At 33.7% G+C, this 13,598-nt stretch overlaps 1 pseudogene; it reads left to right on the plus strand.

Moving 5' to 3' along the window:
• The first annotated feature begins 9,875 nt into the window (after nucleotides 1–9,875).
• On the plus strand, nucleotides 9,876–10,622 carry LOC125113250 (coiled-coil domain-containing protein 70-like; annotated as a pseudogene).
• Nucleotides 10,623–13,598: the final 2,976 nt, after the last annotated feature.

Raw genomic sequence — 13,598 nt, forward strand, 5'->3', positions numbered from 1 at the left:
GATGCAAAGGTTCAGTTTAGGCAAACCACCACCCAAACTCTTTAACATGCTTTTAGAAACTGATTCATAGAATATTTGCTGCTTTTATATGATTTGCCAGCTGAAATTTTTGTGTACTTCACCACACTAGAGAAATTCTAGCTTTAAATTGTTAATACCTAGGGTATACGAGTAGCATTATATTAGCAGCCCTAAATATATTTTTTTAATATTCCTAATCATTAGGAAAACCACAAATGAGTTATTCCCTGAGTATTCTAGGTATTGCAAAAACCATATAAAGTCAAGTGGGTTCTGAATCTGTTAACTTCATGTAAGAAAGGAACTGAGAAGGCAGGATCAAGATGACAGAGAAAGAAGATCCTGAGCTCCCCTCCTATTACAGACACATCAAACTACAGCAACATATAAAACAATTCTCTCTGAGAACAACCTGAAGACTAGCAGAACAGTTCTTCTATAATTAAGGATATAAAGGGAAGGTGGGTGGATGGGGGGGAAGAGATACAATCTAGTCAGGATTCATTTCCCTGGTATAATGAGCCTCAAATGGGAGGAGATATCACAAAGTTAGAGGTCCCCCTTAAGAACTGAGGGGTTAAAGCCTCACACTGGGAAACCCAGCCATTGGGTTCAGTTAGTACTGAAAATTAGACTAGGAAAATTAGTCTCCATAATTTGCTTTGAAAATCATGGTGGGTTTATGTCCAGGAGAACCTGAGGGCTGCTGGAAATCAATATTCTGCTGATGAAAGTTTCACACATAAACTCATGCACTCAAATTCTAAGTGCAAAGGCAGCAGAATGAAAAGCACTTGGTGTTCTAGCTGGACTACCATGACTGCCTCTGCAGCTCCCTTGGCCCATGCTTCGATCCAGCTCCAGCCCTTGTGACAAAATCACCACCAAAACCACTAGACACAGACTGTCTGCATAGAAATGCTCCAATACAAGTTCATGCCTTCAAGACCAAGAGAGATAACTGATTTGCATAATTTACTGAAACAAATACAGAAAGTCAAATAAAATAAAAAGACAAAGGGAATTGTTTCAAATGAAAGAATTAGATAATGTCCTTCCAAAAAATTCTTAATGAAATGAAGATAAATAATTTACCTGACAAACAATTCAAAGCAACAGTCATGAAAAATCTAACAGAATTTGGTAGAAGAATGGTAGAATACAGAGAGAACTTCTACAAAAATAAATAATATATTTTTTTAAAAAAGCAATCAGAAGATGGAGTTCCCATCATGGCACAGTGGAAATGAATCCAACTAGGAACCATGAGGTTGTGGGTTTGATCCCTGGCCTTGATAAGTGGGTTAAGGATCTGGAATTGCTGTGAGCTGTGGTGTAGGTTGCAGACATGGCTTGGGTCTGGCATTCCTGTAGCTCTGGTGTAGGCCGGTGGCAACAGCTCTGATTAGACCTCTAGCCTGGGAATCTCCATATGCCACAGTGAGGCCCTAAAAAAGACAAAAGACACACACACACACACACAAAGCAATCAGAGGAAAGGACTATCATAATTAAAATTAAAAATACACCAGAGGGAATCAAAAGAATATTAGATGATACAGAAGAACACATAAGCAGATATATTAGTGGAAATTACCCAGTAAGAACAGAAACAAAAATTAAAATGAGGATAGTTTAGGGAACTCTGGAACAACATTAAACATATTAACATTCATATTACAGGGATCCCACAAGGAGGAAAGAAAAAGGGGCAGGAAATACATTTGAATAATGGCTTAAAAATTCCCTAACTGGGGAAAGAACCTGATATTCAAGTCTAGGATGCTCGGAAAATTCCAAACAAGATGAACCCAAAGAGACCCACATCAATACATAAAATTATTAAAATAGAAAAATTAGAGCTAAAGATAGAATTTTATAGGCAGCAAGAAAAAAACAAGTTGGATACAAGGGGATCCTCATATGGTCATCAGGTGAGTTTTTAGCATAAACTTTACAGGTTAAAAGGAAGCAGCATAGCATATTTTAAGTGCTAATAGAAAAAAACCCTTTAACCAAGTATACTCTACCTAGCAAAGTTCTTATTCAGAATTAAAGAAGATGTCAAGGATTTGCCTTATAAGAAAAATTTAAGAGTTCATTATGACTAAAACATTTTTATAAGAAATGTTAAAGAATTTGCATTAAGTGAAGAAAATGCCATAACTCAGGACAAATATATATACATTTCACTGGTAAAAGCAAATATATAGTAAAGGCCATGAATCAACCATTTAAAAAGCTAGTATGAATGTTAAAAGACAAAATGCACAAAATCAACTAGAACCACAATAATTAGTTAAGGAATGCACAAAATCAGAAAATGTAAAATATGACACCAAAAACATAAAACATAGAGAGAAAGTAACAATTAGAGAACTTTTAAAATGTATTTGAACTTAAGTGATGATCAGCTTAAAACAGGCATATGTGGAGATGTCCTGGTAACCACAGACCAAAACCTACTAAAAATACAAAAAACATAAAGAGAAAGGAATCCAAATATAACAATAAAGAAAATTATCAAGCCACAAGGGAAGATATTAAAAGAAGAGGAAGAATAAATGGGTAATGAAGAATTATAAAAACAACCAGAAAACATTAACAAAATGGCAATAAATATAAACCTCTTAATAATCACTTTACATGTCAAGGGAGTAAATGCTGCAATCAAAAGTCATAGAGTGGCCAAATTTAAAAAAAATATCCATCTACATGTCATATGCAAGAAACTCACTTCAGAGCTCAAAACACACACAGACTGAAAGTGAAAGGATAGAAAAAAAGACATTCTATGCAAATATAAATGCAAAGAAACCCGAGGTAGCAACACTTGTATCAGACAAAATAGACTTAAAAAAAAAAAAAATGACTATAGCGAAAGACGAAAAAGGCCATACCAATGGTAAAGAGGTCAATTCAAGAAGAGGATGTAAATTTACGAATATGAATACACCCATTAAGAACACCTAAAGACATAAAGCTAGTATTAGTAGACATAAAAAATAGATAGTAATGTATTTGCAGTAAGGGACTTCAATAATCCAATTACAGGGTTAATATCCAGTATATATAAAGAACTCATATAATTTGATATAAAAATACAATTTAAAAATGGACCAATGACCAGGATAGATATTTTTCCAAAGAATATATACAGATGGCCAAGAGGCCAGCAGATGAAAAAATGGTCAGCATCACTAATCATTAGGAAAATGCAAAGCAAAATCACAATGAGATATATGACACCAATCACAATCACTATTTTCAAAAAAAAAAAGAAATATTAAGTATTGGCAAGAATATTGGAGAAATGGGAAATCTCATGCACTATTGGTGGAAATGTAAATTGGTTCAGTCATTATGGAAAACATGAAGTTTCCTCAAAAATAAAAAATGGAACTACCATATGATTTAGCTGCATTGGATTTTATCGAAGAAAAGAACACTAAATCAAAAAGATATATGTACCCCAGTGTTCATAGCAGCATTATTTACAATAGCCAAGGAAGCAACCTAAGTGCCCATTAATAGATGAAAGGATTAAGCCGTGGGATAATTATGCAATGGAATACTACTCAGCAATAATAAAAGAATAAACTCAACATTTTGACAACATGGATGGACCTACAGGATATTATACAAAACTAAAGATGTCAGAGAAGGAAAGACAAATACCTAATGTTTTCACTTATACGTGGAATCTGAAAACAAATATAACAAAACAGAAAACCTCATAGACGCAGAAAAAACTAGTGGTTGTCAGAGTGGAGAGGAGTGGGGGATGGGCAAAATAGGTGAAGGGGATTAAGAAGCACAAATAACAAGCTGCTGGGCTGTATTGTACCTCACATGGAAAGTAGTCAACAATATTTTTATAGTGAATATCGTGAAAACCTTGTATAGTGAGTATGTTAATATATAAAATTATGGAATCACCATGTTTTCACCTGAAACTAATATAGTATTGTCAGTCAACTATACTTGAATTGAAAGAAAGAAAGAAAGAATGAATGAAAGAAAGAAAGAAAAGAAGGAAGGAAGGAAGGAAGGAAGAGAAAAGAAACTTCCTGAGGGGCACATTTTATTTATTTTTTGGCCATGTCCATGACATGTGGATGTTCCCCAGTCAAGGATTAAACCCATGCACAACGGTGGGTGACCTAAGCTTCTGCAGTGACATCACCAGATCCTAAACCCACTGAACCATAAGAGAACTCCTGAGAGGAAGATTTCTTAATTTAATAAGCAGCAACAGAAGAAAATGGTATGTGATTGAAAATATCCACTCACAAGGACTTGTAATTGCTGGAGCCACAAATTAATATAGAACCAGTTGTCAGAAGCCAGGGAATCAAAAGAGAAATAAAAATAAGGTTGTACAAAATAGTAATGTAAGAGGGTCAAGACCAACCTATTGATTGTCAATTTCTTCCTATGGCTCTAATTTCACAGGTCAATTTTTTTTCAGAACTTAAGCAGAGAAGAATGATTATTTCATTAGTTTGCTAGAGCCATATAAAATACCCCTGAGTAAGTGACATAAATAAAAGAATATTTTCTCACTGTTCTGGAGGCTAGAAGTTTGAAATTAAGGTATCAGCAGGATCAGTTTCTTCTGACATTTGGAGATGGTAGTCTTTTCCCTTTGTCCTCAGATGGTCTTCCCTCTGTGCCTATCTGTGTTCAAACTTCTTTATACAAGACACCAGTTATATTGGATTAAGGCCCACTCTAAGAACTTCCTTTTAACTTTTAGTTATCTATTTATAGACTTTATCTTCAAATGCATCCACATTCTGAATTACTGGGTGGTTAAAATTTCAACATATGAATTTGGTGGGGGTAGGGTACAACTCAGACATAAAAACACTATTGGAAATAGTACTTTTCAAAAACCCAGTAATACCATATTAGTAATATTTGATTCCTTCTTCATTTTTGCTTTCCCTGTGCTATTTTCCCAATTTCTGGAGCTCAAAGAACTTGTGGAACAAGAATAGTTTAAGATTTCATGACTTCACCATCCATTCCTCAAATTTCTCTGGACTTGTGGTCCTGACATTCTTGTGGCTGTTCATCTTCAAAAATCCTTATTTTACTTTAGATAAGAGTCATTTAGACTGGCTTAGAGCAGAAACATCTCACTCTTGAAAGAACTTTTAAGGTCACAGAACTGGTCACAGACACGAGCCAGTGCCTAACTACATTATTTTAATGTTAAGACATTAGAATTCTAGAATACTGACTTTGTGAGCACTACAATTTTTTTCCATCCATTCATAAAATTTTTTATGCAATCAATACATACTAAAATAGCACAGAAAACAAATCATGCTAACTATAAAGTGGTGCAGATGATTCCTTAATAAGCTGCAGGAAGTTTCCTGAGGAAGTAATTTCAAATCTTTACTATATTTGCTCTAACCAACAATATGCAATTATATGAGCACTAATCTTACATTACTATATAGAATATGGCAGTAGTCAACAGGTTAAAAGAAATTAAACACCTGAAACTAGGGAGTTCCCATTGTGGCTCAGTGTTAACAAACCCAATAAGTATCCATGAGGACTCAGGTTCAATACCCAGCCCAGTTCAGTGGGTTAAGGATCTGGCATTGCCATGAGATGCTGTGAAGTTTGCAGACATGGCTAGGATCCGGCATTCCTGTGGCTGTGGCATAGGCCGGCAGCTGCTGCTCTGATTTAGCCTGGGAACTTCTATATGCTGTGGGTGTGGCCTTAAAAGACAAAAAGAAAAAAAAAAGGAAAAAAGAAAAGAAAAAGAAACAAAGAAAAAAAAAGCTGAAACTAGATTTTTAGAAAATGCACAGATATTTAGAAAAAGCTTAGAAAGCTTGAAAACATTCCTATCTAAAATCATTTTCTTTAAACCTGACATTTGTTTTCCTCTTATCAAGTCTGTATTCTCTAATATTGTTAATAAATTAACAGTCAAGGAGCCACTTTCTTTGTCTCCCTTTATTTAATTTTTTCAATAATATCAAAGGCAAGAGTACCTTGACATTTATGATTTATCTGTAACGAATGAAAATAATGTGTCAATAAAAATATTAAATTTGACCATTAATTTTAGAAAATCTTCAAACAGCACATTTTGTGAAGTAAGGTACTGGAGAAACACTTCTGGTGACATTTGATACAGATGTAAATATATACTAGAAAGTTCTTTTCAATACAGGTAAAATGTTTTTAAAAATAAAAAAAAATGATGATGACGGTGGTAATGGTGGTGACTTGCACTTATGGACCAGACACACTTCCAAATTTTTTACATGTGCTTTAAGTCATTGTACCTCCATGAAAAAACTATCAGGCATTCATCATTATATAGTTGATGAAATGGAGAGAGAAAAAGTTAACCTTCACAACATAACAGTGCTTTAAGGGGTAGACCTCTATAAAAATTATCAAATACAAAGATACATCAATTTACATGTATTTTCTCCTGTTCCCTTTTTATATTAATGTTTTTCATTAAGTAAATCATACATTCATGAAAGCATAAAAATCATGTGGGTGGCTCTATAAAATATAAAAAAATGTGCAAGCTCATTGAATAATACCTAGAACTAAAAATTGAAAACTGCTAGCATGCCATTATTAGTACATCTCTAATTCTCAGAAACTTTATTTTGACTTGTAAGATCATATATTATCACATGATTTTGCACTTTATGTAAATAAAATCTTATGAAATATATCATTTTACTTGGCTTTGTGAGAATTCTCAGTTTTGTTCCACGTAGCAAGTGTCCATGAATATGTACATCTGTTTCTGAGCTTCTTATTTTGTCCCACTGGTTTACTTATCTATCCTTGAATTAACTATTTGATTTACTACAGTTTTTTTGAAAAATTGATCTCCTTTACAAGATGGTCATAGCTTTTCCTGGCATTTCAATAGAATTAGGGGAATCGACTTTTCAATTTATACACACATGCCTATACAGACTGTTGGGATTATTTTTCCAGAGAATTGATTGAATATATAAATCAATTTGAGCAAACACGACATCTTTCCAATAGTGAACCTTCCAGTCGTAAACATGGTCTACTCTTCCTGTTATTTATAGCTCAGTAATTTCTCTCAATAATGTTTATACTTTTCTGTATAGCAGTATTGTATAAATTCATTTCTAGGTGCTTTGGCTATCAATGAAAACAATATATAATTATAAAATTAATTTTCCAATCATTACTTGAATATATGTAAATTAAGCTGATTTTAGATTGAGCTTATATGCAATAAGCTTATTAATTAATATTTAGTTTATTAAGTTAGCTATTTAACTATTTCATCATCATAATTTAACATTTTATTATAAATATTTGAAAGATGAAAGCCTTAATTTTTTTCAATCCTTGCATACTTTCTTACCTTGCAGCCATAAAAACTCCAGGACAATGAAGAATGAAAGTCATGCTAGAGAACATGCTTATATATTTGTGAACCATTTGTATTTCATTATCTGGTATGTTTCTGCAGGTTTTTTTTTTTTTTTAGCATACATCATTGCATTTAAAAAGTTTTTTTCTGCTCTTAGTATGCTAAAATATTGTTGGTTATAGTATTGTTAGTTTTATTTTGGTTTAATGAAAAAAGTGTGTTGATTTTTGTTTTATAAACTGCTTTTTCTGAATCTACCACTATTAGTTTTCTCATCTTGGCAAGAGATGAAAGTTTTCTCCCTTAGTGAATCACATTACTTGATTTCCCAATGTTAACTCAAACTTGCATTCATGAATTAAATGCAGTTTGGTGATGAGACATTTATTTTAGGTATTGTTGGACTTGGTGTGCTAATTTTTAGTTTAGGATTCTTACATCTGTGTTTATGAGATACTTCAGGCTATAGTTTTTCTTTCTTGGAATACTCTTGTCAGAGATTTACATAAAGTAAAGTAGGCTCAAACTTTATGTTTTCTGTCATCTGAGCATGTTCATAGAAAGATTAATGTTCTTTCTTAAATATTTAAAATTTTCCATTGATGAAATAATCTGGGCTTGTAGTTTATTTGAGGATAAGTTTTAAATTATAAATTCAATTAATTGGATAGATCAAGAGCAACAGACATTTTCTTCTTTGTCCTAGTTTGCCCTTAAACTTCAAGTTTTACAGTATTCCAACACAGAATGTGCAGATTCTTTGTCTTTAGATCTCTTTCTGAATCTTCAGCTACCATGGTAGCAGCAGCAAAAAGCAGAAACACTGTTATAAAGAAGTTGGTACATAGTCATATAACATACTTTCTAAATTTAATTAAATATGAATATGATCAACTGAATATTTCACTCATAAACTCAAAAACAAAAAATTGGAATATTTCACATAGATATTACTAATTTTATATCAACTCTCATTTCACATCATTATAATTTATTTTACTATTTTATTAAGTTGGAGAGTTATAAATATGTAAGAAAAATATTTTTTCAATCTTGTTAAACAGATAAAATGTAAACAGCTGCTCAGAAATCTGGCACAGTAAGTAAACTGGCAAATATTTATTAAGGTGAGTGGTTTGGGCTTATACATGCTATTATATAATCAATTTTCAACTTTCTACCTTAAGTCAATTATAAATTTATAAGTATAAACAGTTAAAACATTGTGACAGCTATATAAAATATAAACATTTAGTTTACTATTTCACCAAAAGTTTACATTTAAAAAATTATAAAAATTCTGTTTCATTTTATATTCTAACAATGGACATATATTGGATAATATAAAATTTACCTGAGATAAGATTACTAGAATCGAAATGCTGCCAGTCTTATTTCAATGGTACAATTTACAAATTTACATAAATACTGATTATTCAGTATATTATTATTTCAGTGATCTTAAAATGATTTAAAGTATTTTCACCTTTAATTGTACAGTGTTTTCTAATATGTTTCCATTCCTGGGATACAATAATTAGAGGTTATTTTACTAATAACAAAATCAATCCTATAAATTAATTTTAACAATGTAGATGAAAACAAGAAATAAATATACATTCATTAATGGTATGGAAAGACATCAGATATAACCTTACCTTATAAATCATTATTTTTTCTTAAAATACATATCAAAAAAAAAAAACCTGTCAAACACTTTGTATCACACCCATTATATCATTAGAATTAACACTATATGACATCACTATAGATGACATAAAACCTTCCCTAGCTGTTTACTGGTACTAAGAGGAATCAGGCTTGCAGGGAATTCAGACACCACAGAAATGTAAGTGTGTGAATATTTGTTTAAATATGTAGTACTACTATTAAATGTCTAAGTAAATACGGCAAAAATTGTTAATGTATACCTTTAAAAATATTTCCTATTCTTACAAAGCAAGACTTTTTTTAATACATAGTATCTTCCACATCAATGCGCATGATTTAGTTCCCAATAATTAATACATTAGTGAAAGATTAATAGTTATTAGACATAGTTTAGTTCAGAGTTTAGCTCAGTTTAACACAGACATTAATTTTGATCTAACATGTAGATTCAAAATGTAATCTAGAATTCTTAATTTGTAATTTTTGTGTGCTGAGATTTAAATGTATTCAGTTTTTCTATATCAACCTAATAGTTTACTGACTTCTCCTGATAATTTCAGTGTTTTCTCCTGCAGTGGGCCTGGCTGAGCTTTGTTTAGATCCCTGCTGGGTTTACTACTGGCATAAGTCAACCAAGAGCCAAATCTATACAAACAAATTCTCAACAAATCTTGGATCTTTTTTCTTGCAAATATCATTAGTTCACCTTTAGTTGAATCCAGCATACTGGGAGTTTACATCCTCTTTTCAAATAAAACACTAAGAAGCAATGGTTGTCTCTGAATCAAACGGAGGAAAGATATTGCGTTTATTTTCCTCTTTTTTTTCCTGGGCCCAAGATCAAAACAAGCTTGAACATGGATATCACAAGGTGGGAAAACATCTTCAGAGAGACAATAAGCTGGGCAGGGATGAGAACAAGGCTCTTAGAAAAGAAAACAAGTCCCTCTAGGGAGAAAACAAAGCTCTTTGACAAGAAAACAAAGCCTTCCGAATGGACAACCAGTTGATAGGGGAGGAGAACCAGTCCCAGAGACAGCAAGTCCAGGTGTTGCAGAAGTTTAAAAGTGTGATTTTAGAAAGCCAAAAACCACCTGGAGAAGACACCAATGCCTTGAACACAGAAAGAAAGTCTTATTGACAACAGAATCAAGCCTTGGAGGCTCAGATCAAGGCTCTCAGGGAATAGGAGAAAGCCCTCCAAAATGAGACAAAAGCTCATCAAGAAGAAATAAGGTCTCTCCATGAGGAGGTCAAGGCCCTACAGCATCAGCAGAGTGTGATCAAGATGGAGGAACAGGCCTTGATGAAAGAAGGAATCACCCTGCAGATGGAAGAACTGGCCCTGTGGAAGGAGGAACAGGCCCTTCAGGAAGAGAACAAGGCTCTTAGAGAGAACAGTGCCCTAAAAGAGGAGGAAAAGACCCTTCTGCAAGAGGCAAAGGTCCTTGAGATGTGGAATAAGATTCTTCAGGGGAAAGGCAGCAAATACACTTGCTGGAAAAATGCACAATGATAAAGCAGAAGTGTGAATTGAAGATGTACCTAGTAAACCGTGAATATCAATGACACTGCAGAAAAAATCAGTTTGAACTTTTGAAAGTGAAATGCTATTGTTGGGGTTGCAGTCAGAGGCCAGGAAATGTGCAGTGTTCATTATCTGGTCCTGGAAACTAAATAAACTCCTCAACAATAAATAAATAATGGTTCTTTAGGCCTAATTAAATTATAAACTACTATTGGTGGTAAATATTATTTTTAAATGGAAAAGATGTATTGCTCAAAACATGGGACACTGACTGGACCTGCTGGGTTTACCCTTTCCTTTCAGAGACATTGAGTGACTGTTGTAAGAAATCAATAGCACAGAGGAAAATTTGTCTTAAAACTTGCTCTTAGAATTATGAACAATATAGTGAAGTATTAAGTTTTGCATACTTCATATGTATGTGGGAAATGATTGTACAGGAATATTCTGCTTTATGATTATTCCAATAGTCTAGTTGAGGAGGCCAATAAAATACTAATAAGAATTTTAAAATATGTGATATGGGATTTCCCATTGTGGCACAGCAGAAATGATTCTGACTAGTATCCATGAGGATGGGGGTTAGATCCTTGGCCTCGCTCAGTAGGTTAAGGATCCGGCATTGCCATGAGCTGTGGTGTAGTTCACAGATGTTGCTTGGATTGCACATTGCTGTGGCTGTGGCATAGGCTGGTGGCTGTAGCTCCAATTTGACCTCTATCCTGGGAGCTTCCATATGATGCAGATGCATCTCCAAAAAGCAAAAATAAAGTAAGTAAATAAACAAAATATGTGATGATATAAAAATGAGCATTCACAAATTCCCATGGTCCTCTTTATTTTTCCTCTCAGTTATTGTTCTCTTCCTTTTGCTTTCTGAGAGGGTTCCATGCTCTCTAATAAATGTATTAATGAGAGAAAAGGGACTGAAAGAACCAAGTTATCTAAACTAATAATAGGGCTTGTGGAGTTTGGAATGTGAATCTGTGGGGCAGTCCATGTTCAGCAGAAAGTGGGGAACGTAGAAATAGATTTTTCAGAATTATTAATGCTGACAACAGATCTAATTGTTTACTCTTAAAAAAAATAATTCTACCAAAATGAAGTCACATAGACATGGATTTATTTGAGTTACACAGATAGTTGCAGGACACTAGGTTACAAATTGCTAGAGGGCTGCTTTTGTTCCTTACTTTTCATCATTAGAAATTTTGAGGACTTAATACAAGATAAATATTTAATGGATTTTTAAGTCATATCTCATTCTGATTCTTGTCCAGTGTTAGGTAACAGGAATATAAGGAAAGTGTAGAAAGAAAAGTCCTTTTTCCTTTTCCTAGATACTGCCACACCTGCAAAAAAAAAAAAAAAAAAAAAGCCAACATTTATTTATTAAACACTTCCAATTAGCGCACTACATAACATATAAATATATTTAAGTATAAAAAAGTTGACATGTCTCCTGACTTTAAGTATTCAATAAACTGTAAAGGAAGATGATTATTCCTTAAGAGAGTATAGCTGCCTGATACACAATTTACTAACCACTGTTCATTGGAACTTATACAGCCACCATTTAAATAAAGTCAGCCTCGGATAACATTAAAAAGCAGTGTTTGCAGACATGTGTTCAACCGACATGTGGTCCAGTTGGGACAGGGAAGAGATGCATAGCCTTTATCATTGTTTTTACCTCAAAGGATGTGGGAGAATCTTGCAGGCAGGACAATGACCAGCTTGGTATTCTAGGGTTTATGGATATGCAGCTTTACTGTGCACACATGAATTTTGATATACTATTATTCACTGAAAAGAGTCTTTATTCTGGAAAACTCCCTGCTCTAATGTTTAGGAGAAATATTTTACTCTTATGTGGTGAAGTCAGGAAGAGCAGTGGTCACAGAGGTGGGATAGTTATCAAGTGAGGAAACTGTCATTATTGCCTCTTAGTTGGATCAGCGGCCACTCCGGTTAAACTGAAGACACAGGGCACACTGATCGGCAGCTCAATCTCTCCTCTTTGAATTCAAATTCCAAGCTGAAAATTGAAACTATTACAAAGAAATTTTGGTTAATATTTATAGCACACTCTACAAGTAAGGAATTACATAATTAAGGAATGGGTTAAAACAATTTATGTTGATGTCCTTCTTCATAATGTCTGTGATCATTCACCTTTCCAGGCTAATCAAAAGTTGAATGTATTTAAATTTACATTTAAAAGTTTTTATATTGTTGTTATATATCAATTTTATTGAGATTATGTGTTAAAAAGAGGAGATATCTTGAGTGAGAAAAATGGGGGTGTTTTGATGCTTACAATGCAGTATCTTTAATGTATATGAACTTTGTTTCTTTGTTGTTCATTTCTAGATCTTTCCTCATGGTTTCCAGATGGTCACCTAAAGGTCATTTGAATACCTAATGCTCACAGTAGGATTACTCTTTAATCAGCAACTGCAGGAAAGAATAGTTGCATGGATGCTCCAAATATCTTAGAGATGAAATTTGTCTTTAAGAGACCATCAGGACTCTATGCCACAGGTGAACTGCTAAAAAGAAAAAAACAAAATAAAAAAAAGGAGTTCTTGTTGTGGCCCAGTGGTAAGAAACCTGACTAGAAACTAGTATCCACAAGGATGTAGGTTCAATCCCTGGCCCTGTTCAATGGTTAAGGATCTGGCATTGCCTTGAGTGGCAGTGTAGGTTGCAGACATGGTTTGGATCCTATGTTGCTTTGGCTTATTGTATAGGCCAGCAGCTGCAGCTCCAATTCAACCCCTATCCTGGGAACTTCCATATGCCACAGGTGTAGTCCTAAAAAAAAGGGAATGGCGGGCCTCAAATCATGTGCTAAGCTCCATTTATTAAAGGGCACAAATCCCATGATCCTAGGTCCATCCTTCCTCACTTTGGTTTATACTCCATCATGCACTATGTTTCTTCTAATACAGCCTGATACAC

Source organism: Phacochoerus africanus, chromosome 13, assembly GCF_016906955.1.
Source record: "Phacochoerus africanus isolate WHEZ1 chromosome 13, ROS_Pafr_v1, whole genome shotgun sequence".
Taxonomy (NCBI): domain Eukaryota; kingdom Metazoa; phylum Chordata; class Mammalia; order Artiodactyla; family Suidae; genus Phacochoerus; species Phacochoerus africanus.